Raw genomic sequence first — 25,826 nt, 5'->3', positions numbered from 1 at the left:
CAGTGTGTAGTTTTATTGCCTCCTTGAGTAATGCAGCCACGGGTGTTTCTGTCTGGTTCACAGTCACTTTCACCTTTGATCGATTTGTTGCCATTTGTTGTGAGAAGCTGAAAATTAAATATTGCACCGAGAGAACGGCGGCTGTGGTTCTGGGAACAGTGAGTGTGCTGGGCTGTTCGGTGAATGTCCCCTGGTACTTTACATATGAACCTTACTATATAATTGATAATGTTCCCTGGGGTTGTGTGAGTAAACCGAGCTTCCGTTCTTCCCCCGCATGGGCCGCATTTGAGATGTTTCACCTCATTCTAACCCCTTGTGTCCCGTTCTGTCTGATTTTGCTGCTCAATGTTCTGACGGTCAGGCGTATTTTAGTGTCCAGTCGAGTCCGCAGGGGACTCCGGGGCCGCAGCAATGGAGAGAATCGGAGTGATCCAGAGATGGAGAACCGAAAGAAATCCATCATTTTACTCTTCAGTATATCGGGCAGTTTTATACTGTTGTGGCTGACACGGGTTGTCTTTTATATTTATGTGCGAATTGCAGACATTCGGTATTATTCCTCCAACACTGACTCTGTTGTTCTCACAGAACACACATCAAAGATGCTTCAGCTTCTCAGTTCCTGCACAAACACGTGTATTTATGTCCTGACCCAGACTAAATTCAGAGAGGAGATGAAGAACGCGGTGAAATACCCAATCAATCTAATTGTTAAATTAGTGAAATCATAGAAAGAGCTGAAGGGTTTCAAGCACTAGAACTAAATCCCATTTCATTCTCCATCCCCTACACTTCCCGGGGGATGGAACGTACATTTTATATTAGCAGCACAGAGCCCTGGAATGATCCTAAATCTGAATCTGAAATTATATTTTATTGATAATCTGACCGATTGAGGTAGGATTTGCTTTGCAGATGACACGTGAATTGTTGCTCAAAATCGCGGCACGAAAGAGCTCAGCTGGACTTTAATTAACTGACCGCAAGGAAAAATAGGCAAATCTGGAAATCAAAGTCACTTCTGTGGTCCTGATTAGAATGTGTGTACTCCACATAAATGATGAGACAGAGGCAGAGAGGAAGGGAGAGAGGGAGGGAGCAGAGACAAAGAGAGAGAGAGACATAGAGAGAAGGAGGGGGCGAGCGGGAGACAGAGAGAGAGAGAGAGCGTGAGAGGCAGAGAGAGAGATGGACAGAGAGAGAGGGCGGGGAGGCGGAGAGCTGGAGGCAGAGAGAGAGAGAGAGAAAGAGGGAGTGAGGAAGCGAGAAAGAGGGAGTGAAAGGGAGAGACAATTAGGCAGAGACAGAGAGAGACAGACAGAGGGAGACAGAGAGAATGAGAGAAGGAAAGCCAGAGACAAAGAGGGAGGTGGATAGAGACAGAGAGAGTGACAGAGGAAGAGAGACAAGGGGGAAGAGAGATGAAGAGGGTGAGAGAGGGAGAGAGAGTGGGCGAGGGAGAGGGAGAGAAAGACGGAGAGGCTGAGAGACAGAGAGGGAGATATAGAGAGAGGGAAGCGAGGGAAAGAGAGAGATAGAGAGAGAGAGAGAGACAGTGAGAGAGAGACCGAGAAAGAGACAAAGAGAGAGGCAAGGAGTGAGAGACAGAGAGAGAGACCAAGAGAAAGACAACAAGAGAGGCAGGGAGAGAGAGACAGAGAGAGAGAGGGAGAGACAGAGAGGGCAGAGAGAGAGGGAGACAGAGAGAGTGAGAGACAGAGACAGGCAGAGAGACAATGGGAGAGAGACGAGAGACAGACAGAGGGACAGAGGGAGAGAGAACACAAGGACAAAATAAATGTAGCAATTAGAAAAGTGCAGAAATAAAGAGGGGCAGAGACAGAGTTACTCAGAGATGGAGAGAAATAAAGAGTGGGTTATTAAGACAAGAGAGAAAAATAAAGAGAGAAAGAAAGTATATATATATATATATATATATATATATATATATATATATATATAATGAGAGAGAGACACTGCCAAATAATTACAGAGAAATAGGAGTGGAGAGGTAAATAGACAGAAGAAATCAATTCAAAATAACTAGAGACTGAGAGAGAGTCAGAGCAGGAGAGTGTCAGACATAAAACGAGAAAGAGGAAGAGAGAAAGAGGAACAGAAAGCAGGGAGAAAATAGAGAACAGGCGAGAGGGAGACACACAAAGATTAAAACAGAGACTGAGAAAGATGGAATGAAATACAGAAACAGATTCAAAGAAGAGTTCGAGAAGTCAATTAGAAACAGAGAGAAAGAAGTGGACAGAAGTAGAGTTGGAGAGAGTGAGAAACAAACAGAATGATATAAAGACAGATGAAAAGGGAAGGAGGAAGAGACAGATAAAAGGAAGGGAAAGGAAAAAGTAGATCCACAGAGAGAAACAAAGAGAGAGGTGATGCCTGGAGGCTGCACAATAAAGTCACTCAGCCTTGTGTACCTGACCCTGACCATTACTTACTGCAGGAGTTTCCCAGCTGCTCTGTGTGGTAAAAAATCATCTGATAAACGAAAGCCTGAGTCTAAATCGGCTTCAGCATGTCTGAAGGAAAAGGACGATTAAAAGGTGGAAGAGCTGTTAAAAGAACTATTTATGTCACGTTGTGAAAGGCAAACACAGGAGAGGATAGATCACCATGCCAATAATAACGATTCCAGGGGGTCTAGAGGTCGTTTGAACTCCTGCCGACTTGACTTGGTTACGTGGTGGACACTGAGAGAAAACAAGTGAAGTGTCAATCAATCATGGGTTGTATTTGTAGGAACCTAGTGTTGATAACCACTGTCTCAGAGGTGTGATTCTGAGTTTAAAAGGTTTTTATAAGCCGGATAGAAGTTGAATGGAGGGAGACACAGATCCACCATTCCTGCTGCAACCTCACCTTTCACTTCCGAGCAACACAATCTCACCTGGAATCATCATGACTGGTCATGACCTCCCAGCTAATGCCTCAATGCAGGTTTACAGATTGCCTGTGAAGCAGATGACCTGGATACAAGAGAAAATCAGGCTACAGTGCAACGGTGTCCATCAATGTACCTGGAGTCTTCCTGGCAAGCTTGAGCCAACCATAAGGATATCACTTTCGTTATGGGCTTCGTCTAAGATAGACATTGGATTTGCAAACGGTTATGCATTTTGGGAATTCAGAGTATGTTGTTTTATTGGTGTGAAAGCAATTCTAAATCGGGCATAAATCCAACGTGTTGATTAAATTCTAATGTAAATTTTCTAGTGCATTAATAATAATAAATGATTGTTTTGTTCATAAAGCCATGGTTTGTGCCTGAAGTTTCTTTCGGATAAAGAGACAATTATTTAAATTTTAAATTAAACCTTGTGGAGATAAAAAGTAATTGCCCCAAATTAAAGCGTGAAATCACTTTGCACTTTTTTGCTCCTCCATCTGTACCATGTGTCACTTTCCCAGTGAGCTGCTGGGATTCTGTAATAAATCACATTGTACTCTTACCCCTTCTGCTGTGTTACTAAACTGGACAGGGTCCCGCAGCACTCTCCTGATCTGTTACTGTTACAAATACTGTTATTGTTTCAGATTACAGAAAAATATGAATAATGGAGAAATAAACCAAATCCCAGATCAGAACTACATTCAGATTGAGTCCAATTTTACACTGATTTATTTAATATAAACTAGAATTACAAACTTTACACCAAATGGCTCATTTGACCTTTCCTCCGAATGTCTGGTCTCTCCTTCTCTGTAAGAATTATGTCCAAATAACTAAATATTAATCCATTTTCTTGCAGAAGTTCACATTTTGGTCTTTGATTCCCGCACTGCACCGCTGTCTTTGTGTTAAACATCAGCTCGTGCCAGTCTCACTCAGTTTGTATCTTTAACTATGGTGCAACAGTGATTTAACAGGAACAGCAAATGAACCCTCTGTGAAAATGCCGGTTTTGTTCAATTTAACACAAATTCGTGGTCTCACGAGCACTGAACATTTTAAACCGAGCCCTTAAAAATACAATGTGTAAAATGAGAAGGGATAAAAAGTTCATCGCACAAAAGAAATTATTAACGTTTTCCAACTTCACTCAGTCGCCCTTCATTCTGCAAAATAACATTATCGGTTAATCAATGGTGAATAAAACAAAGATTGTTATTTTTCTTACATGCGATTAATATAACAAGTGTTCAATAGCTGCTTCCCTGACGAGAAATCAGAATCGTACCCGGGTTACAGAGATAAGAACGCCGAATCCTAACCACCAGACAAGCAAAGAACCCTGTTTGCAATGTTATCAGATTTAACGTGGATTTCCCTTTCTCTGTCATTCAGCTTTTAATCCTTTTCAGCTCCTGATTGCGGATATTCCCGTGATTAAATAGGAATAAAGGACAATCGGCTCAGGAAAACCCGGGGAGGTGGCATCCCGCTCACCGAGCTTTTCCAGCAGCATTTATCTTACCAAGCACTGGAGTGAGTGAAACTTTCTCCGTGGGGGGGGGGGGGGGTGTCAATGTGGAAAGGATGGCGAGCGAACCAATTCTATGTCAGTTAGGATGGCCGAACGTTCGAAGGCGCTGCGTTCAGGTCATAGTTTCATTTACAGGCGTGGGTGCGAATCCCACTTCTGACATCGATTATTCTGACTCCTATTTTATTTGTTGCTTGAGCTGCAGTTGATTTTTCGGCCCAATTGATTTGCTCTTCCCGCAATAACCAACCCGGTCTCCATCCACGGCACGTTTTGACGCCCACCGGCTCATCCCAAAATCATGCTTTAAACGAAAATATGCTGGAAACACAAGGCGGTCATTCAACAACTATGGAGAGAACATACACTTGGGGAAATGTACCATAGGAACAGGAGGAGGCTATTCAGCCCCTCGAGCCCGCTCCGCCATTTGATAAGTTCATGGCTGATCTGTGATCGAACTCCATATACCTGCCTTTGGCCCATATCCCGTCATACCTTCGGTTGGCAAAAAGCTATCTATCTCAGATTTAAAATTAGTAATTAAGCAAATATCAATTGCCGTTAGGGGAAGAGAGTTCCAAACTTCTTCCATCCTTTGTGTGTAGAAGAGTTTTGTAATCTCACTCCTGAAAGGCCTGGCTCTAATTTTCAGACTGTGCCCCCTAGTCCCAGAATCCCCAAACAGCGAAAATAGTTTCTATCTATCCAGAAAATGTCAATGACACAGTCAATGAAAGGTGCAGTTCACGAAGGCGGCTCACCAGCACCTTCTCAAGATCAATTAGGGATGGGCAATAAATGCTGACCTTGCCATTGACACCCACATCCCATGAACGAAGACAAATGTCGCCTGCACGGCCGAGTAATTTCCTGCTGCTAAACGACGGGAAGAATGAAACCATCGGCTTCAGTCCTTTGAACGAACTGTATACACTTGCCGTCGAGCTCAATCCCCACTTGGTCCTCTGCCCCGAATATCCACTGCATCAGACAATCCTCCATAACATAGAATCACAGCATGAAAACATCACAGAGGGAGGCCATTCGGCCCATCGTGCCTGTGCCATCTCTTTGAAAGAGCTATCCAATTAGACCCACTCCCTTTCCCTTCCCCCATATCCCTACAAAATTTTCCCCTTCGATTATTTATCCAGTTCCCCTTTGAATGTTATTATTCAATCTGTTTCCACCACCCTTTCAGGCAGTGCATTCCAGATCATGTCAACTCGCTGCGTAAAACAATTCTCCTCATCTCACCTCTGTTACCAATTACCTTAAATCTGTGTCCTCTGGTTACCATCCTTTCTGGCACTGGAAATAGTTTCTCCTGATTTATTCTATCAAAACCGTTCATGATTTTGAACACCTCTGTTAAATCTCCCCTCAACCGTCTCTGCTCAAAGGAGAACAACCCCAGCTTCTCCAGTCTCTCCAACTCACTGCAATCCCTCATCCCTGGCACCATTCTAGTAAATCACCTCTGCACCCTCTCCAAGGCCTTGACATCCTTCCTAAAGTGTGGTGGGCAGAATTGTGACGTGGCCTGCTGAGGCCTAACCAGTGATTTAGAAAGGTTTAGCATAAGTTCCTTTCTTTAGTACTCGATGCCTCTATTAATAAAGTCAACGATTCCGAATACATTTTTTTTACAATCTATTTAACTTGTCCTGCCACCTTCAAAGATTTGTGGACGTATACCGCCAGGTGTACCTGTTCCTGCACCCTCTTTAAAATTGCACCATTTATTTTAAAGGGCTGGCACAGGCACGATGGGCCGAATGGCCTCCTGTGATTCTATGCTTCTATGTTTTTGATTTCAACTCCATGAAGCGCTTTGGGATATCCCCCAGAAGTGGGAGTCAGCAGTTCACTTTCTCCCTTAACACTTCCATCTGACCTTGGCTGGACTAAATCGATATTTTCGTGGTGTCATGGTTATCATGTTGGCCTCACACGCGATAAACTCCCGGTTTAATCTCGGGTCAGAAACAATTTGCTGGTACTTGCTCTTCACAAACTTCCAGGCGCGAGCTTTCGCTCGTGTAATTGGGCAACAATCCTTTCATATTCAATAACGGCTGCATCAGATTCCTGGTCTCATCACCACTGAACACTTTTAAGCAGACTCCTAAAATAAAGTGCGTAAAATGAGAAGGGATGAAAGTCAGAAAAGTTAGCGTAGTTTCGACAGTCACCCGGCAAACTTGTTAGCATTTCGTTTAGTGCGAAACAGAAAGTTGTGGGTTTATTAATGGTAATTAATAGAATCATCTCAGAGACTTGAAACAGTTTCTCCTTATTTGCTCTATCAAAACCTTTCATAATTTTGAACACCTCGATCAAATCTCCCCTTCACCTTCTCTGCTCTAAGGGGATAATCACAGCTGCTCCATTCTCGCCAATTAATTGAAGTCCCTCATCCCTGTTACCATTCTAGTAAATCTCCTCTGCACCCTCTCAAAGGCCTTGACATCTTTCCTAAAGTGTGGTGCCCAGAATTGAACGCAATACTCCAGCTGCAGCCTAACCAGTGTTTTATAAACGTTTTGCATAACTTTGTTGCTTTTATACGATATGCCTCTATTAATAAAGTCCATTTCACCAGGCTGGCTATGTCCTCCTGAAGTCTGATACTATCCACCACAATGTTTACTACATTCCCGAGTTTCGTGTCATCTGCAAAGTTTGAAATTATAACCTGTATACCCAAGTCCAGCTCATTAATGTATGTATCAAAAATGAAAACATTTTACAGTGTGACTTGTGTGACTTTAAGTCTAGTTGATATAACATCTTCTCATAATTTAACGCATTTCACCCTTGTAACAATCTGATGAATCTGTGCTGCACTCCTTCCAAGGACAATATATCCTTTCAGATTTAAGGGGGATAAACTTGAAATAAGCGTCACTGTGGATCAGTTTTCGCTCACTCAAAGTTATCTGTTGAGTGAAATAAAAGAAAGCGCTTTTAAAGAATAAGGAAGCAGCCACTATCGCCCCTTTTGACAAGCCAATTTTGTGGCACTTTATCAAACGCCTTTTGAAAGGCCATATACACAACATCAACCACATTGCCCTCATCAGCCCTCTCTGTTAACTCATCACAAAACTCAATCATGATTTGCCTCTAACAAATCCACAGTGGCTTTCTATTATCAATCCACACTTGTCCAAATGACTATTAATTTTGCCCCAGATTATCATTTCTAAAAGCTTCCCACCACCGTGGTTAAACTGACTGGCCAGTAGTTGCTGCGTTTATCCTTACACCCTTTTTGAACAAGGGTGTAACATCTGCAATTCTCCAGTTCTCTGGCACCAAACCTTGTATCTAAGGAGGATTGAAAGATTATGGCCAGGACCTCTGCAATTTAAACCCTTATTTCCCTCAGCAACCCAGGATGCATCCCATTCGGACCAGGTGACTTTAAGTACAGCCAGCCTTTCTGGTATCTCCTCTTGATCAATTTTCACCCTATCCAGTATCTCAACTACCTCCCCTTTTACAGTGATTTGGGCAGTATTTTCTTCCTCGATAAAGACAGATGCAAAATACTCATTTAGTACCTCAGCCATGCCTTCATGCGTAGATCTCCTTTTTGGTCCCTAATCGGTCTTACCCCTCCGCTTACTAAACGTTTATTTTTATATGCCTTTGGAAGACTTTAAAGACTTGATGAAGGGATCGAGTGTGATATATCCAAGTTTGCTAATGATTCAAAGCTAGATGGAAAGTAAGCTGTGAGGAGGAAACAAAGAGTCTGCAAAGGGATATAGACAGGTTAATGTGTGCGTAAGAAGGTGACAGATGGAGTATAATGTGGGGAAATGTGAGGTTATTCACTTTGGTAGGAAGATCAGAAAAACAGAATATTTTTGAAATGGTGAGAAACTATTAAATATTGATGTCCAGAGCAACTTGGGTGTCCTGGACACCTGAACTCCAGGTTGTGCGAACCTAGTATAAGCACATAAAACGTGATGACAGAGAAAGGCTAAATAAACACGAAGACATGAAACAATCCTTGGTGCTTCCTGAGAGTCAGAAAAGTGGGATGGTTTACGACCATGATTTAAGATCAGTAGTGCTTACGTACGGAACAACGCAGCCGAATTGTATAAAGTTAGGGCATGCTCCCTTGTCAAATGTTAGGGCTCTCAGTAGGGGACAGTCAGAAGTCCATTGCCACAGGCAGTCTGCAAAGATCATGTCTGATATACCTGGATTCGCAGACAGGTCAGGTTGTGTTGATTGCTTGTCATTAATGTAATCTGTAGACAGTTATATTATAATAATAATACTGTTGAATGAACTGTTGAAGGCAGCTGTAGTGCAACTCTGTTGTAAGTCAATCTATTAAACTTGCTATTTTGTAACCACTCGAGCTAAAATCAAGCGTAAGTTATTGTTGATGGATTAACAACCAATAGTTGCAACAGTAACGGGAGAAATCCGCTTACAAACATTCACTTTTTTAATAAACATCACACTCATAGTTTATATTTTCACACGTTCTTTTTTTGCAGTTCTAACCAAAGTCCAAACATCGGAAGTCCACGTGTTTTTCAGAAGTTTCCCAACCTGTTAAATATTTTGAGCAGTTTCCTCCATATAGAAAGATCACACCATAGTTTCTATTTTCACACGTTCTTTTTTGCAGTTCTAATCGAAATCGAAACACCGAAAGTCGAAGTGTTTTTCAGAAGACCCCCTCCTGTTATGTATCTTGAGCAGTTTCCCACATCCTTTTCCTGTGATGTGATAATTCTGGGCGCAGGATGAATGTAATTGGATTTGCTGCAGTCCGCTGACAGCAGGCGATGGAAGCGAGCGCCATGCTGCCGCTGACAGGTGAAGGATACTTCCGATGCTGCCTGACATCCGGTGGGAGTGGGCGGGGATTTGAAAGCCAACCCATTCCTCCAATCTCGGAGCTCTAAAGCGGTGCTTGATAAACATTGATAGAAACAAACACCCAGTGAAACATCCAGGCCTTGTGGCGCAACGGTGGAGCGTCTGACTCCAGATAAGAAGGTTATGTGTTCAAATCACGTCAGGGTCACAGTTTTATCACTGAGAGCCGGTTTGAACAATTCTGCAATTCAAATTTTCTTTGCGTCTTCACAATGAACAGAACCCTGCTCTGAAGTCTGCCTCTGGTTCCCCAGTGTCAGGGAGGGAAGCACCTGATGACCTCATTTATTTAATGTAAAGAACAGAAGACAAACACACATCTTCGTTCAAAAACCACCCTGCAGGTGGACACATAGTGAGATAAACACAGGGCAGAGATGCAGACAGTATCCGGAAACATCGGGAAATAGACAAGAGACATGGATTGAGCGCTTTGTTAACAGAAAATTGTCTGAACCTCCACGGTCAATGAAAGGGCTTTTGTTGGCCGGTTTCCCATTGAACCGGAGAATTCGGGAGAGCTTGGGAGATGGTTGGTTCGGTTCCCTTGTCACCCACCAGCGGAAAAGTTTTGTCGATCCCACCCGACTAACTCCTTTCAAAAGACACTCTGTCCAAAGCCAATATATCCTTCCAGATGAAAAGGGGATAAAACTTGAATAGAGCGTCACTGTGGATCAGTTTTCTCTCACTCAAAGTTATCTGTTTAATGAAGTAAAAGATGCAGCTGACAAAGAATAAGGGAGCAGCCACTGTCTCCCTTTTTGGCAGGAGAAGAATATCGATCTGTCTGTTTGTGGAGACCAAGTTCCAACATAATGTTCCCGCTCGGGATCGAACCGGGGACCTTTCGCGTGTAAAGCAAACGTGATAACCGCTACACTACGGAAACCGATGGCATGGTATGTAACACAATGGGCAGCTGAATGGTGTGCTCTCTCTGCTCGTACTTGGAATGTGTTGTTTCCATTGCAGCAAGAGACACAGACAGTGGCTGCTCCCCCTTATCTTTAAAAACTCGCAGGGTAGTGGGTTTGAGCCCCACGTTGGGCGAGTACCGTTTTAAACTTTTATGCTGCTTCCACCCGCCACCCTCCGTCTCACCGCGCACGATGGGGCCGCGCCCGGGCTGAATCTCTCCATTTTGGTTTCCACCCCTGTCGCAGCATGAAATGGTCCTTATCAAAGTCACAAATTATACCCTATGGGACTACCACCATGATAAACTATCCCTCCTCATCCTTCTCAAATACAATATCTCACCGTGCTGTTACGCTGTTAGACTAGATTCCTCTCTCTGCTCTTATTTGGAATGTGTTGCTTTTCCGTCTGACAACACTTAGTATCATTGTATTATGTTAGTCCGCTGGAGGAGATCATTCGGCCCCTCGTCCCTGTGCCGGGTCAAACACACGTATTCGTTCAAAATTCGTTCAGAGACAGATTGAGTGCTTTTTTTATCAGAACATTGCCTGAACCCCCACAGTCTACAGCTTTCCTCCTCGCTATCAACCACACGGCCTACTTTTGTGTCACCCGCAAATTTCTCAATCATGCCCCCTACGCTTAAGTCCAAATCGTTAATGTAAACCACAAAAAGCAAAGGACCAAGTACCGAGCCATGCGGCAAAACACTGGCAACAGCCTTCCAGCCGCAAAAACACCCATTGACCATTACCCTTTGCTTTCGACCACTGAGCTAATTTTGGATCCAATAAGCCACATTCCCTTGGATCCTATGGGCCTTTACTTTTTCGACCAATCTGCCTTGTGGGAATTTTTCAAAAGCCTTGCTGCAATCCATGTAGACTACATCAATTACGCGACCCTCATCGATCCTCTTTGTCACCTTCTCGAAAAATTCAATCAGGTTCGTGAGACACGACCTCCCCTGAACAAATCCATGCTGATTGCCCTTGATTGGTCCGTGCCTTTCGAAGTGATAGTTTATCCTGTCCCTCATTTGACATGGAGTCTTTCTCCTGCTTGCTGCAAGAACAGATAAGGCGGTTATCAGTGCTCAGGCCCGGCGAGCTCAGTCGGTAGAACATGAGACTTTTAATCTCAGGATCGTGGGTTCGAGCCCAATGTTAGGCGAGGGCCATTTTAAACTTTCATGCTGCTTTCACAGGCCAACAGTGCAGAAATAATGCAGAATAAAGCATGATATCGGTCGTCAGAATGGCCGAGCGGCCGAAGGCGCTGCGTTCAGGTCGCAGTCTCTTCTGGAGGCGTGGGTTCGAATCCCACTTCTGACATTCCATATTTTTACCAAGACGTGGAAATATTTTATTTGTGGATTGGGCTGCAGCTGATGTTTCTGCCAAGTTGATTTGCTCCTCCCACAAAAGCAATTGGCTTTGTCGTGCATATGTGTCTTGAGAAGTTTTAAATGGTGAAATGGTTGACATATTAATGACCTGGAGAAAGAAATAGAACAGCAGTGGGAAGCAATAAAAACGCTGATCAATAGAGTCCAGGAGAAATATATCCCACGACAGAGCAAGAAAAAAATAGCCAGAAATGTCACACCAGGGTTGAATCAAGAAATAAGGACAAAATTGAAACGAAAGAAAAAGGCCCACACTAGACAATAAAGGAGAGAGGGGAATGTGAAAAGACTGGGAAAGAAGTCCAAAGAACTATTAGAAAGGCAAAAAGAAATATCAAAAAAGCAAAGTATTCTAGACACATCAACAGCCAAAGAAAATTTAGGATTGGAATAGGGCCACTAAGGGATACACACGACAAACTCACTGGCAATGACAGCGAAATGGCAGAAATATGAAATAATCACTTTTCTTCAGTATTTACCAGGGAGACTAATATTGTGGGCATGATAGGAGAAGAAGAGATCAAAAAAAATATAAAGACATTTAAGATCGAAAGGGGGGAGATAATTCATAAACTAATCAAAGCTCGAGAGGAAATTTCCTGTTCGGAGCCGAACCAGAGTTTCAAACCGTTCAGTCACGCTAATTTCCGTATTATTGTTTAAGAGCTCATTTCACAGGGACACGATTACTGCGCTCCAATTAGAGAGGCTCAGTGACAGGTGGAAATTGATCTATTAATAGAATCATAGAATAAGACAGCGCCATTCTAATGCCATTCGGCCCGTCGTGCCTGTGCCAGCTCTCTGAAAGAGCTGTCCAGTTAGTCCCACTCGCCTGCTGTTTCCCCATAGCCCTGAAAAAGTTTCCATCCAAGCGTTTATCCAATTCCCTTTTGAAAACTGTGAGTTAAGAAAAACAATATTGAAAGGGGTGCTGGGGCCTCTGCAGCGTCGATGTAGAGTGTGTGATGATTGAAGTTATCAAGATGGTTGCTTTACACATGGTATGTTGTGCTATCATCCTGAAATATCTTCAACATCCAATACAAATTAAATTGCAAACCTGACGGACAAACACTGGAAAACAAGTCACGAGTGCACGCAAATCATCTGGGACCCGTTTTCAGCCTCACCGCACTTTAAGTAAAGTGAAATAACTTTGCATTGAAAAGATTTGGAACTTGCATCTGTGCCTTTATCTGTTCCATTTCTTAAAGTTGCTGGTGTCTGATGATGTACACGCCTCTGCTCCCTCTATTGAACAAGAAAGGAGGTGTTTGACATTGACGGGACCTGTTGATTATGAGCTTATCCTTTACATTGAGTGGGTTCGCGTCTTTTGAACGGCGTCAGCTTTCGCCCAGCGGTGAACTTCGCAGCAAACAAGTTCGACACCGTCTCACCGCGGGCGCTGACTGACACGTTTATTGTTATTTCTTTCAGTCCTATATAAATAGTGACCGTGATTTTAAATTTGCACTAAGTGATTTTGAAGTAGTCTCCTTTAAATTTTTCAAAGGTGACCCCTAATTTATGATAGTCCGGACATTTCACCAGCCGTGTTGAAAACAAAACATGTCTTTACCTTTCGCGTCTTTTTTCGAAAGGCAAAACATATATTTCCCGTGAGCTCTGAAGGATGGACGAGTACATTTCAGAAAGCTGAAGCAAGTTCACCGAGCTTGAATCGTCTGACCACGTTAAAGGCGATATATATATATATGTGCAAATATATATATATATGTGCAAATAGTTGCTGTCTGTTTCAGTGGTTGTCTTTTTTCTGTGTGTGTCCATCTGCAGGTCGATTTTGAATCAATACCAGTGTTCGTGTCAGTTTGTTGCATGAAATAAATGAGGGTATCAGGCGCTCCCCTCCCTGCCACTGGGTAGGTACTGAGTCAGGGTTTAGACCAAACATCTGTTTTGTTTTGTGTGAAAAAGCAATTAAAACCTTCATTCGGGAATTATCCAGTCTCATGTGAGCGGTGAAAGAAACAGTGACCCCGATGTGATGTGAACACGCAGCCTTTTGATCTGGAGTCAGACCTTTGCGCCACGCACTCTGAAGACAGGATCCTGGATGTTATTATATTTTTTGAATGTTTCTCAAACACCGTTTCATATATTGGTTAAATAGATAGGGCTTATCAAATCTCCGCCAGATCCCACCGGGTGTGAGACAGTCTTGGAAGCAGCCTTCACCGCCAATATCACGCTGGCATTCATCGCCTGCTCCCAGCGGGCTGCATGAACAGGGCTAGGAGATATGGACTTTGTTCACATCATTCAGCAATGTGAATCGTTAAATATTTAATCATTTTTAATGGGGACAAGGTTTCAAATTGCTCCCGCCCGGATTCGAACCGGGGACCTTTCACTTGCTTGGCAAACGTGATAACCATGAAAGTACGGAAAACTGATGCGTCAAGCTCTGTGATATGGATATAACCCCTCAGCCAAACTAACTTCCGTATTACTGTCCAGGAGCTCATTTCACAGAGATACATTTACTGCGCTGTATTTCGGAAGGCTGCAGAGAAGGATCGGTGGTGATGGTCAGGCAGGGAATCCCAGAGCATCGCGCCGACACAAACATTTCACTGTTTTTTTCATGTACCTGTTATCCGACCGCAGTTTAAACTATTGCGAATGGCATGCTCAGATGATATTGTTCATTGAATGTTTTCTTGCTCGAAACATCAGCCTTTACGGTTAACAGCCGAACGCGCGAACCGATTGCGCCACAGAGACCAACCGGTGTGGTTTCTTGCAAGATACACGAAAGCAGCGTGTCACCTGGCCAAAGTTTCATGTTGCAGCCACAGAAATGTAGTTGTCCATTATCAGTGTTACTTTTCCAGAAGTCAAGGAAGGAACATTGTTTGTGGAAACATGGAAACGGTCTGATCTCGCTCACAGCATCGATATCACCGCCAACCAGCTCTCCTGCAACCGGCGCGCTAATCGCTGCTTTGTCTGTTACTTATTAGCACTGCGGGAGAGCCTTCGTCACACGGATTGCAGCGGTTCAACAAGGCGGCTCACCACCACCTTCTCAAGGGTAATTAGGGATGGGCAATAAATACCGGCCTCGCCAGCGACACCCACATCCCATTAACGAATAAAAAAAAATATTAATTTCAGATTCTGCATCAGTTTGAGGTGCTGTATTGGATTAAGCTGTTGTATTTGTTTGAGGTACTTTATTGATTTGAGATACTGTATTAGATTGAGATACTGTATTAGATTGAGATGCTGTATTAGTTTGAGGTATTAATTTATGTTTCAGGTTCTGTATCGGTTTGAGGTACTGTATTAGTTTAAGGTGCTGTATTTGATTGAGGTACTGTATTAGTTTGAGGTACTTTATTAGTTTGAGATGATGTATCAGCTTGAGGTATTATATTAGTTTCAGATTCTCCATCCGTTTCAGGTATTGTATTAGCTTGAGGTACCGTATTAGTTTGAGGTACTGTTTTAATTTGAGAAGCTCTATCAGTTTGAGGTGTTATATTAGTTTGGGGTATCTGTATTGTAAGGAAAGAGTTAGTCTTTATATTGAATTAATATTAACCTTTACCTTTTGCCTCTTAAGTAAGGAAGTATAAATCTCTGTTGGGAGAATGAAACTACAATAATAAGACAGATTTGCTTCATTTTATATGCATGCATATGTTTAATATAGAGACGAGTAGATTCTGAAGTCCAGAAACTCTTGGATCGGAGCTGATATCATAATACTCATAAGTTTAATTATCCTTTTGATATAAACAATTCTCTGACAATCATAACAAGGCCTTTAAATCATTCAGAGCTGGTGTGTTTGTGTGTCAGACAGCATTGTGTGCTATTCGTCTTACCAGCTTCACAGGGAAGCAGGAGAGGTGTGAGATATGTATGATTGCTACATATCATTCCAAGCTGACGCAGCGGGAAAGGGCTGCACTGGTGAGAGATAAACACCATTCTGCTCTCTGGTCAATGGGCAAGGCCATATGTTTTAACTAACAAGTTCCAAAGTTATAGTTATAATTAATGCCGAAAGCAGAACACCTGGCTGTGCCGAAGGAGCCTGTTTGCACCACAAGGCTGCATCCAGTGGAGGAGTGTAGTTAGGTGATGAGGGAAGTGATACTCTGATGACATCGAAAATTCTGGAAACCCTCAGCAGGTCAGGCAGAATCTGTGGAGAGAGAAACCGAGTTAATGTTTCAGGTCAATGACCTTTCATCAGAACCACGTTGGGCAGTTGTGTTTGGTAATAGTATGAAACATTGGAATTGTTTCACTCATGTGGGGTGATTTGGGTACTTTTCTGTCTTTGGAAGTTGAAGAGTAAAATAAGGGCTCGTCCGGGATTTGAACCCGGGACCTCTCACATATTTGGACAGAGAACCCCGCAGCAAGATTCATACCCCAAGACCAACGAGCCCGTTGACAAAAACCAATGCATTCAAGAGCCAGCCTTCGTAAAACCCTTTTTGTTGGCTATCCTTGATAAGCAATTATGAGGACAGGTTGCAAAGACCAGACTTGCATTCCCTTGAGTGCAGAATATTAAGGGGTGATCTAATTGAGGTGTTTGGATTATTAAAGGATTTGACACGGCAGATAGAGACTATTTCCTCTGGTGGGGAGAGTCCAGAACAAGGGGGCATAACCTTAAAATTAGAGCTGGGCCGTTCAGGGTTGATGTCAGGAAGCACTTCTTCACACAAAGGGGAGTGGAATTCTGGAACTCTCTCCCTCAAAAAGCAGTTGAGGCTGGGGGTCAATTGAAAATTTAAAAACTGAGATTGATAGATTTTGGGGCTAATTCGGGAGTTTAATGACTTTGACATTTTTTCCCTGTGACTTGGACAGTTTCGATCGATGAAATATTCGTGAAAAGAGTCAGTGCAAAGAGAGTCAACAGTTCATGTTTTCCCGAGACACTTCCTTCAGAGCTAAGAACGAAAAGTTTCTCATTTCCATAGTGCAGCGGTTATCATGTTCACCAGTTACACGCAGAAAGTCCCCGATTTAACCTCGGAGGGAAGCATGTTGTTGGGACTTGCTCCCTATAAACCTCCAGGGTCGAGTTTGTTCATGCATGAAAGGGGCTACAAACCTTTTTAAATTTAACAACGGCTACACCAGATTCCTGGTATAATAAGCACTAAACACTTTTAAGCAGACTCCTAAAATACAGTATGTAAAACGGGAAGGGATAAAAGTTCATGACATACAAAACACAAAGATTTATTGACGTTTTAATTGTCACTTGGCAAACAAGTTAGCATTTCCTTCAGTGTGCAACAGAACGTATTAATGGCGATTAAAAAAACATTAAATGTCTCACAGACTTGAATTATTTTTGTGCAATGAACTATTCCCAACCACAAGGGAACACTGCATCAAACATATATATTTAAGTATATAATAAGTATATATAATATATATCTACATATATATAATCTATGCCATCAGTAGACCTCGTGGTGAAACGGTAGCGCGTCTGACTCTGGATTCTGAAGGCTGCGCATTTAAATCATGTCGAAATCACTACTTCTTATACCATTCATATCAGCCTGGATAATTTCGGAATCACTGCTTTTTAATAATAAACGAAACTTTGCTCACTAGTTCATTGTTCATTGCTCCCTGTCATTGATAATTGAAATGAAATATTAATCTAGCTAAGCCGGAGAACAAAATATTAAACAAGCGAAACAAATACTGAGCAAAATTATTTGCAATGTTTGGGGGGAAGTGCAGCTGAAAAGCAGAAGATCTGAATGGAATGATCAATGATTGAGCGGAATACATTGCTCGACTTGTTACTCGATTGCCTTCTTGCACAGCACCTCACAAACCCGTGACCTCAACCACCTAGAAGGACAAAGGCAGCAAGTACATGGGAATAACACCACCTGCACGTTCCCCTCCAAGTCACACACCATCCCGACTTGGAAATATATCGGCCGTTCCTTCATCGCCGTTGGATCCTGGAACTCCCTACCGAACAACACTGAGGGAGAACCTTCACCACACGGAATGCAGCGGTTCAAGAAGACGGCTCACCACCACCTTCTCAAGGGCAATTAGGTTTGGGCAATAAATTCTGGCCTTGCCAGCGACACCCACATCCCATGAACGAATAAAAAAAATCTCTGTGCTCCTCCAATTCTGGCCTCTTGCGCATCCCCGATTTAAATCGCTCCACCATTGGCGGCTGTGCCTTCAGCAACCTAAACTCTGGAAATGCCTCCTTAAACCTCTCCGCCTCTCTCTCCTTTAACACATACCTTAAAACCTACCTCTTCGACTGAGCTTTTGGTCACCTGTCCCAATATCTCCTTATGTGGCTTAGTGTCAAATTTTGTTTAATAACGCTCCCGTGAAGCACCTTGTGACGTTTTACTACGTTAAAGGCGCTCGACAAATGCAGGCTGTGTCCTCTGGTTATCGAACCTCCTGCCAATGGAAACAGCTTCTCCCAATCCATTCTATCAAAATCCCCTCATAATTTTGAATACCTCTATTAAATCTCCCCTTAACCTTATTTTGCTCGAAGGAGAAAAATCCCAGCTTCTCCAGTCTCTCCACATATCCCATCACTGGACACGATGGAAGGCGGAGGTTTGCAACCAGGTTTGCAAATTATTGCCAGTCGGGAGCTGGACAAATCGAAAGGAACCGAAATGACAAACAGCTTTGTGAATCTATAGATACGCTTTGGGAAACGGAATTGGAGTCGAATAAAAGACTGACCAGACAGGCGGCCAAGACGCAGCTGAGTCGGCATGTCCCCCTGGAACAGTTACTCTGATGTTGTGGATGAAATTAAGAGTTCGGAGCCATTTAAAGCGCTCCCAGTTACTGCAGATCAGGGATCAAAACCTGACATCAGCGTCAGGACGCTTAGAATACTTTTTCTTTGTTTGTTCATGGGATGTGGGCGTCGCTGGCGAGGCCGGCATTTATTGCCCATCCCGAATTGCCCTTGAGAAGGTGGTGGTGAGCCGCCTTCTTGAACCGCTGCAGTCCGTGTGGTGAAGGTTCTCCCACAGTGCGAATTAGTAACAGACAAAGCACCGGTGGGCGCGCCGGTTGCAGGAGAGCTGGTTGTCGGTGATATCGACGCTGTGAGCGAGACCAGACCGTTCCCATGTTTCCACAAACAATGTCCCATCCTTTGTTTCTGGAAAAGTAACACTGATGGTGGACAATTGCATTTCTGTGGCTGCAACATGTAACTTTGGCTAGGTGACACGCTGCTTTAGTGTATCTTGCAAGAAAAAAGATCAGACGGTCTCTGTGACGCAATCGGTAAGCGCGTTCGGTTGTTAACCGAAAGGTTGGTGGTTCGAGACCACCCAGGGACGAAAATTGCACCTTTTTCGTCCCACTTTTGGATTCATTGCCTCATTCTGATCGCACTGAAGCCGATGCCAGGTTTCAATTCCTGATCAGCAGCAACTGGGAGCACTTTAAATGGCTCCGATCTCTTCATCTCATTTCAAGTTTTCTAATGTGTGATTTGGCTGCAAGAAAACACTCTGTGAACAATGTCATCTGAGCATGCCGGATTCGCCATAATTTACACTGCGGTCGGATATCAGGCACATGAAAAAAAAACAGTGAAATGTTTGTGTGTGCGCGATGCTCTGAGATTCCCTGCCTGACCAGCGCCACCGATCCTTCTCTGCAGCCTTCCGAAATACAGCGCAGCAAATGTATCTCTGTGAAATGAGCTCCTGGACAGTAATACGGAAATTAGTTTGGCTGAGGGGTTATATCCCTAACACGAGGTTGGAGGTGTCAGGTTTCCGTAGTGTAGTGGTTATCACGTTCGCCTAACACGCGAAAAGTCCCCGGTTCGAAACCGGGCGGAAATATTTTGAAACGTTGTCCCCATTAAAAAGGATGAAATATTTAACGATTCACATTGGTGATGAAATGTGAACAAAGTCCATATCTCCAAGCCCTGTTAATGCAGTCCGCTGAGAGCAGGCGATGAATGCCAGCGTGATATTGGGGGTGAAGGCTGCTTCCAATGCTGTTTCATTACCGGTGGGATCTGGCGGAGATTTGATAAGCCTCATCCATTCAACCAATATATGAAACGGTGTTTGAGAAACATTCAAAAAATATAATAACATCCAGGAGCCTGTCTTCAGAGTGCGCGGCGCAAAGGTCTGACTCCGGATTAAAAGGCTGGTGAACTTGCTTCTGCTTTCTGAAATGTACTTGTCCATCCTTCAGAGGTCATGGGAAATATGTTTTTTGCCTTTCGAAAAAAGACGCGAAAGTTAGAGACATGTTTTGTTTTCAACACGGCTGGAGAAATGGCCAGACGATCATAAATTCGCAGTCGCCTTTGAAACATTTAAAGGCGACTACCTAAAAATCACTTCGTGCAAATTTAAAATCACGGTTCCTATTTATTTCGGTCTGAAAGAAATAACGATAAACGTGTCAGTCAGTGCCCGCGGTGAGACGGTGATGAACTTGTTTGCTGCGAAGTTCACCGCTGGGCTAAAGTTGACACCGTTTAAAGGACGCGAACCCACTCAATGTAAAGGATGAGCTCATAACCAACAGGTCCCGTCAACGTCAAACACCTCCTTTCTTGTTCAATGGAGGGAGCAGAGGCGTGTCCATCATCAGACGCCAGCAACTTTAAGAAATGGAACAGATAAAGGCATAGATGCAAGTTCCAAATCTTTTCAATGCAAAGTTATTTCACTTTATTTGAAGTGCCGTGAGGCTAAAAACGGGTCCGAGATGATTTGCGTTCACTCGTGACTTGTTTTCCAGTGTTTGTCCGTCAGGTTTGCAATTCAATTTGTATTGGATATTGAAGATATTTCAGGATGATTGCACAACATACCATGTGAAAAGCAACCATCTTGATAACTTCAATCATCACACACTCTACATCGACGCTGCAGAGGCCCCAGCACCCCTTTCAATATTGTTTTTCTCAACTCACAGTTTTCAAAAGGGAATTGGATAAACGCTTGGATCAAACTTTTTCAGGGTTATGGGGAAACAGCAGGCGAGTGGGACGAACTGGACAGCTCTTTCAGAGAGCTGGCACTGGCACGATGGGCTGAATGGCGCTATCTTATTCTATGATTCTATTAATAGATCAATTTCCGCCTTTCACTGAGCCTCCCTAAATGGAGCGCAGTAATCGTGTCCCTGTGAAATAAGCTCCTGAACAGTAATACGGAAATTAGCGTGGCTGAGCGGTTTGAAACTCTGGTTAGGCACCTAACAGGAAATTTCCTCTCTAAGATTGATTAGTTTATCAATTATCTCCCCCCTTTCGATCTTAAATGTCTTTACATATCTTTTTGATCTCTTCTTCTACTGTCATGCCCAACAATACGAGTCTCCCTGGTAAATACTGAAGCAAAGTGATTATTTAATATTTCTGCCATTTCGCTGTCATTGCCTGTGAGTTTGTCGTGTGTCTCCCTTAGTGGCCCTATTATCATAGAATCATAGAATCATAGAATCATAGCAGTTACAACATGGAAACAGGCTCTTCGGCCCAACATGTCCATGTCGCCCAGTTTATACCACTAAGCTAGTCCCAATTGCCTGCACTTGGCCCATATCCCTCTATACCCATCTTACCCATGTAACTGTCCAAATGCTTTTTAAAAGACAAAATTGTACCCGCCTCTACTACTGCCTCTGGCAGCTCGTTCCAGACACTCACCACCCTTTGAGTGAAAAAATTGCCCCTCTGGACCCTTTTGTATCTCTCCCCTCTCACCTTAAATCTATGCCCCCTCGTTATAGACTCCCCTTAAGAGACATGTTTTGTTTTCAACACGGCTGGTGAAATGGCCAGACGATCATAAATTCGCAGTCGCCTTTGAAACATTTAAAGGCGACTACCTAAAAATCACTTCGTGCAAATATTCCTATCCTAAATTTTCTTTGGCTGTTGATGTGTCTCGAATACTTTGCTTTTTTGATATTCCTTTTTTGCCTTTCCAATAGATCTTCAGACTTCTTTCCCAGTCTTATCACATTCCCCTCTCTCCTTTATTGGCTAGTGTGTGCCCTTTTCTTCAGTTTAAATTTTGCCCTTGTTTCTTTATTCATCCCTGGTGTGTCATTTCTGGCTAGTTTGTTCTTGCTTTTTAGTGGGATATATTTCTCCTGGACTCTATTTATCACCGTTTTAAATGTTTCCCACTGCTGTTCTATTTCTTTGTCCAGGTCATTAATATGTCAAACATATCACCGTTTGAAACTTCTCAAGTCACATTTCCATGAAAAAGCCAGTTGCTTTTGTGGGAGGAGCAAATCAACTTGGTCTAAAAATCAGCTGCAGCCCAATCCACAAATAAAATATTTTCACGACTTCGTAAAAATAAGCAATGTCAGAAGAGGGATTCGAACCCACGCCTACCGGAAGAGATTGCGACCTGAACGCAGCGCCTTAGACCGCTCGGCCATCCTGACTACAAATTTAACGTTTCATTATGCATCAATTCTGCACCGTTGGCCAGTGAACGCAACATAAAAGTTTTAAATGACACTCGCCCAACGTGGGGCTCGAACCCACGACCCTGAGATTAAGAGTCTCATGCTCTACCGACTGAGCTAGGCGGGCCTGATGGTACATCACCGCCTTATCTATTATTGCAGCAAGCAGGAGAAAGACTCCATTTCAAATTATTGGAATCAATTCTGAGTGACAGGATCAACTGTCACTCCGAAAGGCACGGACGAATCAAGGACAGTCAGCATGGATTTTTTAAGTGGAGGTCGTGTCTGACTAACGTGATTGAATTTTTCGAGGAGGTGACAAGGAGGATCGATGAGGGTAGCGCAATTGATGCAGTCGACATGGATTTTCGCAAGGCTTTTGAAAAATTCCCACATGGCAGATTGGTCAAAAAAGTAAAGGCCCATAGGATCCAAGGGAATGTGGCTTATTGGAGCCAAAATTGGCTCAGTGGCAGGAAGCAAAGGGTAATGGTCGACGGGTGTTTTTTGTGGCTGGAAGACTGTTTCCAGTTGGGTGCTGCAGGGCTCCGTACTTGGTCCTATGCTTTTTGTGGTATACATTAACAATTTGGACTTAAACGTCGGGGGCATGATTAAGAAATTTGCCGGTGACACAAAAATTGACCGTGTCGTTGATAGCGAGGAGGAAAACTGTAGACTGTGGGGGTTCAGGCAATTTTCTGATAACAAAGCACTCAATCTATCTCTGAATGAATTTTGAACGAATACGTGTGTTTGACCCAGCACAGGCACGATGGGCCGAATGATCTCCTCTTGTGGACTAACATAATACGATGATACCAAGTGTTGTCAGACAGAAAAGCAACACATTCCAAATAAGAGCAGAGAGAGGAAACTAGTCTAACAGCATAACAGCACGTTGAGATATTGTATTTGAGAAGGATGAGGAGGGATAGTTTATCATGGTGGTAGTCACTTAGGGTATCATTTGTGACTTTGATAAGGACCATTTCATGCTGCGACAGTCTCTGGCACTGTGTGTGAGTGTGGGATTCATTCTGTATCTGTCAGTCTCTGGTACTGTGTGTGAGTGTGGGATTCATTCTGTATCTGTCAGTCTCTGGCACTGTGTGTGAGTGTGGGATTCATTCTGTATCTGTCAGTCTCTGGTACTGTGTGTGAGTGTGGGATTCATTCTGTATCTGTCAGTCTCTGGTACTGTGTGTGAGTGTGGGATTTATTCTGTATCTGTCAGTCTCTGGTACTGTGTGTGAATGTGGGATTCATTCTGTATCTTGTCACTCTCTGATACTGTGTGTGAGTTTGGAATTGATTCTGTATCTTGTCAGCAGTGTGTGTGTGAGAGTTTGTGATTAATTCTTTATATAAAACTGTGTGTTAGTGTGGGATTCTTTCGGTATCTGTCAGTCTCTGGTACTCCATGTGACTGTGGGACTCATTCTGTATATACAGTCTCAAGTACTGTATGTGGGAGTTGAATTCATCCTATATATGCAGTTACTCATACTGCATGTGATTGTGGGATTCATTCTGTATATACAGTCTCCAGTACTGTATGTGGGAGTTGAATTCATCCTATATATGCAGTTACTCATACTGCATGTTAGTGTGGGATTCATACTGTACCTGTCAGTCTCTGGCACTGTGTGTGAGTGTGGGATTAACTGTGTGTCTGTCAGTCTCTTGTACTGTATGTGAGTTTGGGATTCGTTCTGCATCTGTGAGAGTTGGAGTCATTCTGTGTCTGTGTGTCTCTGGTACTGTCTCTGAATGTGAGATTCATTCTGTATCTGTACGTAATTATTCTCTCAGATTAAATTATGGTGTTCAATATTGCAGCTTTTATATCTCAATGTTTAAATAGTTTTACTCCTTGTTTAATTGGTAAATATGGACATACTTTCGGATTTGATGCTGGAGGTTTTAACCAGATTATTTGTGCGCTTTTTGGAGTACTATTAAATCTCTATCTCTGTGAGTACTGTTGTGGATGATAATGTATCTTTAAAACTGATAAGGTGACATTTTTGAATTGGTATGTAATGTGTAGATCAGTCTGTAGAAATGGAATTGATACCGTATCTTTCAGTCTAATATTGTATGAGATTTTTGGACTGGTATGTAATGTGTATCTCAGTCTGCACTAATAGAATTGATACTCTATCTTTAAATCTCATTCTACGAGTTCATTCTGAACAGGTATCTAATTTGTCTCTAAGGTTTACTATCTTTCAATATTTCTCAATCTGATACTCTGCCTGAGTTTTGGACTTGTGTGCAATTTGTATCATATGATACACATTTCGAATGGATATTCCATGGATTAAAGTCATGTGTGTGAGAGTTCTGGGCTAGTATTCAATTTGAATCTCGGGGTACATTATTGGGATTCATTCTGTACCTTTGAATCGGGTACCATGTGTGATTTCTATCTGGTATTTAATTCGTAGCTAATGTTGCTCTATTGTGAGATTGACACAGTGCCTTTCACTCTGAGAGTGTGATTTTGGACTGGGATTTTTGTATCTACCTGTCAGCGGGACTGAGTTAGGGGGAAATGGAACATTGTCTGCCTCACCTACTCTGCTTGACTGTTGGATTGAAAATGTGTCTCTGGAAATTGTGATCATTGTGGGACTGACTACTCCTGCTGTCTGAGACAGTGGAACTGATGAGCTGTCTGTGTCTCTGTGCTCTGTGAGTGATAATATACTTACTGTGTGTGAGAAGGAGCTGGCTGTACTGTTCCTTCTGCCTCGGGTGGAGGAAGCATCACATTTATTCTGGATCGTTCAAGGGTTTGCCTGGAGAAAGAAAATGATCTCTTGTTACTCAGGAACAGGTGAGGTCGAAAAGACAGAAGTGATCAGTTTAATATCTCTGTTGATGATCATTTTGAATATCCACAAATGAAATCCAGTGATACAAACAGTGTCAGTGTCTGACTCCACTGCAGTACTGCAGCACTCCGCTTCTGCATACCAGGTGTGTTGGGCTGTTTTACAACAATTTAATAACATCCAGACACGGCCCAACCCCTGCACTGATCCATGAATGGGACTACCCGATGGGGCAGGGACCTTTGCACAGGTCAGGTTTCTAATCCCCTCTCCCATGGGACTAACCGTTCAACCGAAACCAAACAGCCGCTGTTTAAAATGTGTCCTTGACACTTCTCACCTGATGCCTGCAATAGATGCTCTTTGTATAACTCCCCACATCCTTACTGTCCGGCTCTGTTTCCACTCTTCACTATCCAATCACAATAAACAGGGTGAGGCTGGAACTAAACCAGGAACATTCACTCCTGGTTTGGGGAGAGAAAGCAGCAATGATTTTAATAGCAGGTTCTTCCCATTCTCTCTCCCTTCCCCTGGACACACCCTGTACACACACAGTCCGAGAATGACCTCTCCCTTCCCCCCTCTCACTCCGTGTTCCGGGACCAGTTCCTGATCCACTCCACCTCTTACAAACAGCCCCCGGACTCCCCCTGACCTTCCCCCGGACTCAATGCCGATGTCTGAGCCCATCTGCGGACACGGTCCCGAAGCGATGATCTGCTGTAACGAGGCTGCTCTTTGCTCCCTTCCCGCGGGGGGCCGTGATCTCTCCATTCCCGG

The 25,826-nt window shown here is 43.3% G+C and overlaps 6 non-coding genes across 6 annotated transcripts; 3 read left to right on the top strand and 3 right to left on the bottom strand.

The window, feature by feature from the left end:
- Positions 1 to 10,184: 10,184 nt before the first annotated feature.
- On the bottom strand, positions 10,185 to 10,257 carry trnav-uac (transfer RNA valine (anticodon UAC)). Its single transcript has one exon. It is a non-coding gene; the product is annotated as a tRNA-Val (tRNA).
- A 1,283-nt stretch (positions 10,258 to 11,540) lies between these two features.
- Positions 11,541 to 11,623, top strand: trnal-cag (transfer RNA leucine (anticodon CAG)). The gene has a single exon. It is a non-coding gene; the product is annotated as a tRNA-Leu (tRNA).
- A 7,373-nt stretch (positions 11,624 to 18,996) lies between these two features.
- On the top strand, positions 18,997 to 19,070 carry trnan-guu (transfer RNA asparagine (anticodon GUU)). Its single transcript has one exon. It is a non-coding gene; the product is annotated as a tRNA-Asn (tRNA).
- A 440-nt stretch (positions 19,071 to 19,510) lies between these two features.
- trnav-aac (transfer RNA valine (anticodon AAC)) lies at positions 19,511 to 19,583 on the top strand. Its single transcript has one exon. It is a non-coding gene; the product is annotated as a tRNA-Val (tRNA).
- A 2,506-nt stretch (positions 19,584 to 22,089) lies between these two features.
- Positions 22,090 to 22,173, bottom strand: trnal-cag (transfer RNA leucine (anticodon CAG)). The gene has a single exon. It is a non-coding gene; the product is annotated as a tRNA-Leu (tRNA).
- Positions 22,174 to 22,251: 78 nt separating this feature from the next.
- Positions 22,252 to 22,324, bottom strand: trnak-cuu (transfer RNA lysine (anticodon CUU)). Its single transcript has one exon. It is a non-coding gene; the product is annotated as a tRNA-Lys (tRNA).
- Positions 22,325 to 25,826: the final 3,502 nt, after the last annotated feature.

The sequence above is a fragment of the Heptranchias perlo genome, unplaced genomic scaffold, assembly GCF_035084215.1.
Source record: "Heptranchias perlo isolate sHepPer1 unplaced genomic scaffold, sHepPer1.hap1 HAP1_SCAFFOLD_50, whole genome shotgun sequence".
Lineage (NCBI taxonomy): Eukaryota > Metazoa > Chordata > Chondrichthyes > Hexanchiformes > Hexanchidae > Heptranchias > Heptranchias perlo.
This window is presented reverse-complemented; position numbering and strand designations above follow the sequence as displayed.